Source organism: Branchiostoma belcheri, unplaced genomic scaffold, assembly GCF_001625305.1.
Source record: "Branchiostoma belcheri isolate BF01 breed outbred unplaced genomic scaffold, Haploidv18h27 scaffold74, whole genome shotgun sequence".
NCBI lineage: Eukaryota > Metazoa > Chordata > Leptocardii > Amphioxiformes > Branchiostomatidae > Branchiostoma > Branchiostoma belcheri.
Genome location: NW_017804398.1, coordinates 1,062,787 through 1,067,489, shown reverse-complemented (window position 1 = coordinate 1,067,489; position 4,703 = coordinate 1,062,787). Strand labels below are relative to the sequence as shown.

Genomic DNA, 4,703 nt, shown 5'->3' with positions numbered 1-4,703 from the left:
ATCCGCATAGACACATGCACAGAGACATGGGAGAGTAAAGATGCCAGTTCCATCGCGTCAACCGTCTCTGGTTTGCCCGTGGATGGAGTAAAGTTGTTCTTTTTTGGCGGGGGGGGGCATAAAGATTGAGTGATGATTCATTTATGGCGCAGATACATTCGCCGTATTATGTCGTACGAGTTTCACGTCATACAATTTTCCAGGGCAATTGAAGCAACGGCTGACAAGAATCTAAGACAGTCAGTTTTTTTGTAATAGATGAATTTTGTACGATATATGCTCGACTCCTGCAAGCATTCCTCCAACTTGCTATTGTAGGCCGATTACACGTTTCATGATACGACAAGGGCCTTAGCTTTTAAATTCTATCGACAGGTAAATTGGTAAACGATACTGCATTAGCTACAGTACAGTAGTCAAGACGATATAAGTTTATGCTCAACAATACAATGTTGGTAGTGAACACATACAATGTTTTTTTTTAAATTCAGTCAGGGTTTAACTACAAAAATGATACTAGTAAGGATACATGTCGGTTCATTGCACCTGATCTATCCTATCAACAATTCAAAGGTGAAACCAAGTGTGGTGAGTTACGAAGTTGGGCGTTATACTATTCACATGATCCATTTTGGCGCTTACTCCGGATTCTTGAACCTGAGAACATCCATACGTGAAAAATACGAGTAGGCTTAGGTACAAAGGTACGCCTACAAACACCCGATGATCAGTGCATCCTACATAATGATTGTCGCCTGTGGTCGTGGATTTGTGGGCGTATACGTTATGGCAACAAAATCAGATGGACTACACACATGCATAGATGAAAGAACAGGAACCATTTCTGTACGTTTTTATTGTGTTATATAAACATTAAAGTCTATGAAGTTTCCTTGTGCTCAAACAGCTTGCGTACAGAAACCATGGAAACAAGAACAGCTGCCCGATTGGAAGGCAGGAGTTTCTGTGAATAGATGAATATATAACCACGTACTGAGCCAATAATACTCAGACACAAGCTCCTTTATTTCCCATTGATGTTCCAGAGACGTTAAACCGGAAGCCACGCCGCGTGTTTCTGGTGTGTGATTTCCGCCTCAGGGCTGCTGATTCATGTCGGATGCGTGTGGCGTCAGTTTGTGAGCTAGACAGGAAAGACGAAATTCAACTCGTTTCACTGATAAATCTTTATACTCATATCAAACCTATAGACATACACACAATCATAAACTGCTCTTTGTCGAAAGTGCAGACATAGTAATTTTGCAGTACAGATGCAATCGACGGAGACTGGATGTAGTGTAACATGTAGGAGGTAAAAGATGTCTAGCGTTTCTTTATAGATCAGTGCCGACATTCGTCTTTATTTGAAGAGATACTCACAAAGGGAGCAAATACATCCACATAAGCACTAGAAAATGATCTAATTTCTTTCGGGATACATGTCAAAATAAAACCCGCCTCCGTGTCTCCCGTCTGCAACTGGTGGAGACATTCTCTCGGATTCAACTTCATTGCTTCGCGTATCTTGTCATATTTTGTCTGACCTTCACATCTTTTCTCGTGACCTCAATGGAAAGTGAACAGAAAGCCGATTTGAGTATTTCATGAATAAACAAAGGCTCAAACAAAATGCGTCCTGAAAAATTCAGCTGACTCGGTCCGTACTAAGCTGCCTTAGATCCTTGTGGGTGGTTGGTTCTGTCACGGTCCTCTTGAAAACACTGCAATATCAAAATCGTGCGACGACCTTCCACAAATGTGATCCCACCTTTCTTGCCTCACGTATGTATGTCACCACTACTTTTCAACTTTTACACCTTTTTTATCATGTGACTATCCCATGATCTATCAGCGTCACAAAGTCAGAAGCTCTGGGCTCATGTCACAGCGACTTAACATCTCCGCATTAGGGTAAAGTACCCCTTCCATCACCCTGATGGAATCATTCCAGCCACCCTCTTACTCCTGTCGGACCAAAAAGAACCAGCTGCCAACTTCATTTCCTGCCGCGTCACTCATGCCCCTTTGAGGCTCTCCGTGGCGGCGAGCAAACAAAAGTGTCTCCAGCGTCGAAGGTTGATTGACGTCCGAACTTCAGATACAGTATTTAAGCCCTTATCCCGTACACTTCGACAGGAGATTGGCGAGCGGAGGCAGGGACTTAGTGTTGTACCAGCGACGGGACTTTCAAGTTTTCTCTTGAACAGTGTCTATTTCCGAGAAGCTACCAGCCGACGCCTGTCCACCAGGAAATCTTGCATAAAGGTTCGTTCCGAGTAGAACTCATCGGGGAACAAACAAGATTCAGGTAAGTGGTGGTGTTTCCTGTCTTTTAGCTTCGATTTTTGTGCGTTCAACTGATTAGTTCGTTTGGATGTCTTACGGCCGTTGGACGACGGCAGCTGCTGAAAACCGAATGGAAGTGACAATACAATAATGTATTTACACTTGTTATACAAGGTGCGATCTGAAAATGTTTGTAACATCCCATTTTTACATGTGCCATGCATGAAAAATGCACCTGTTTCGTTATGAAAATGCTGTCTTAGAACCTTAAAGGCGGTTGATTCTTTCACAGTCCGCTTGAAAATTCTACGACATCAAAATCGCACGACGCCGTAATGCTGTGCTGGAGTTTACCTCAGTCTGTACAGGTAGTTAGACGGATTATTTTTCAACATTCGGGGCCTGCCGTCTCTGTGTGAACATCATCTGTACCACTAATTGACAGTCATTTTGTTTCAAAAAGAGACAAAATGTTACTAGTTGTACTCGTGGTGATTTTTGTAGCAAAGGCAGTCCGCGATACTCTTTACATATAGAACATGGCTGGCATGGCTGGAAGGAAAGCGAAATCTATTTTCCTTAAAATGAGTAACGCATATCTGTCATACGTCAGTGAACGTTAGGCATCTAATAAGATACGAAAAAAACAGTTACTCAAGCAACTGGATATGGATTCCATAATCATATCCAGTTGCTTGAGTAACTGTTTTTTGGCGTATATCTGTCATGTTAACGTTTGTCAGTTTCGTGCATCCTTACATTTATCACGTGTAGACATACTATACAAGCATATACATAACCTTCAGATTAGACGTACGTTTCGCCCTGTATGTTATGTCAAACATGGTATCAGTACACATTAGGAGTAGTTGTACTATTTGTGTTAGGACGGCATTGTAGTACTCAAGGACGTACGAGTAGTACCATATTTTTCATCGATATCTATTCTGAGGCCCAGTGCTGTGCACGCGTACAATCTCTAATTGCTATTGTAGCAAGGCAACGAATTCCCAACTCCATTAGATAAAACTTTTGCCAGCACGTTTTAGATGCATTTTTCAATTCGGCCACGGCATTTCTTAACTGGACGTATCAGGGATCAAGTGGACCGAGCTCCTTCCTCAAACATATGCATGTCTAGTTAAGTGGTGTATAACTGTGCTTTGGTTCTCATCAGGGAAAGCCGTTGCGTTCAAAGCTTCGTTACACGAGTTGCTATGCCGTTACATAGATCTGTGACTGTGTGAGAAACTACGATCTCATAATGGTCACCATCGAAGTTTGCAATTACTTATCACGGTCAAAATGATGGGGACAAATGTACCTTCCGATTGTCACATATTGCTAAACCACGCCTGCAAGGCTTTGTAACGCGAATGCCTGCGTTTTTACTTAAATCGGCGGTGGTGTGAGAAAAGGTGAACACACAATGATCACCCCAAGGAATTTTGTCATCTCTCGATTTGTAAAAGCCACGTTTTGGAAATATTTCACGATCGGGAGATGCGTTTGTCCTAAAAATCCATTTTTTCAAGTACTAAAAGGTTTATTTCTCAACGCCTCGCCTGTTGATGACCAATACGGTTTATGAACACAATATTCCGCAAGAGGCAACTGAATTATTGATATGCTATGAGACGGTTAAGAAATCCAAGCGAGGCCGTACTGGTGCCAAGGTTTGTCCGCCCAACACAGTTATCAGCACCAAGGACAGACACCGTTCCAGTGCCCAAGGACAGATTAGCCGCAATATTGCTGAGCCTGCATAATCCATTGATTTATTAGGCATTACATGCGACAGTGCCGCCACTAAAGCAGGTCTTGGTGTCAACCGACTTGGCAAAACCTCTAATCCAGACGGATGGCGGGATATAGTCCGGTTGCCAAACCCCCGATTTTTGAAGAACCTTGCAATGCGGTCCATACAACGTTTTTTTGTTGTTTCTATATCTCTGAGGTGTGCTCTTTCAGAATCTGAATGATGCCACTCTGTCATCCTTGGGCAATTCGCACAATATGCAAATTAAGGTGGCCATTACTGAAAATCCAGTTTTCGTCAATATCTCAGTAACTACTCATGGTATCAGAATAATTTTGGTGTCTATCCCCATCTTTTGAGGGATAACGAATTAAATCAAGCCATTTCAGTAAAGATAGAACCATTATTTTTTGCTAAATATGCAAATTTGGGTGGCAATATGCAAATTAGGGCGGCCATTACTGAAAATCTGTTTTTCGTCAATATCTCAGTAACTACTCATGGTATCAGAATAATTTTGGTGTCTATCCCCATCTTTTGAGGGATAACGAATTAAATTAAGCCATTTCAGTAAAGATAGAACCATTATTTTTTGCTAAATATGCAAATTTGGGCCTTGTCTGTTATTGACCCACCTGGCTGCCAGCAAGGAGGG

At 42.1% G+C, this 4,703-nt stretch overlaps 1 protein-coding gene across 1 annotated transcript in view; it reads left to right on the top strand.

Annotated features, from left to right (window-relative positions):
- The first annotated feature begins 1,962 nt into the window (after positions 1-1,962).
- Positions 1,963-4,703, top strand: part of LOC109485239 — a 9,686-nt gene continuing 6,945 nt past the window's right edge. Inside the window, exon 1 of the mRNA XM_019788686.1 lies at positions 1,963-2,311. The gene's annotated coding sequence lies outside the window, so the exon portion shown is untranslated. The remainder of the gene's footprint in view (positions 2,312-4,703) is intronic.